Raw genomic sequence first — 288 nt, 5'->3', positions numbered from 1 at the left:
GCACCGAACACTTAGACACATGCTCATGCTCACTCACGCCGACTATCACAGCTGGCCACGCAAAGGCACGCCTCGATACCCCCAGTTCCTCTCCTCGCGATCATAAAGCACCAGGACTTTAACCAGAACTACGAAAAGACTCGTTTTCTTATCGTGTCCCGAAGCCAACTTTTCCCATAACTACCCTGTGGCTGGCAGACGAGCCTCTACCACGCCGGGAGGGGCATATCCCCCCCTTCTCCCCTTCCCTATCTCCCTCTCACACCAACTCCCATCCCAATAGGACGT

This window comes from Penaeus monodon, chromosome 19 (assembly GCF_015228065.2).
Source record: "Penaeus monodon isolate SGIC_2016 chromosome 19, NSTDA_Pmon_1, whole genome shotgun sequence".
Classification (NCBI taxonomy): Eukaryota; Metazoa; Arthropoda; class Malacostraca; order Decapoda; family Penaeidae; genus Penaeus; species Penaeus monodon.
Note: the sequence above shows the minus strand (reverse complement) of the source record.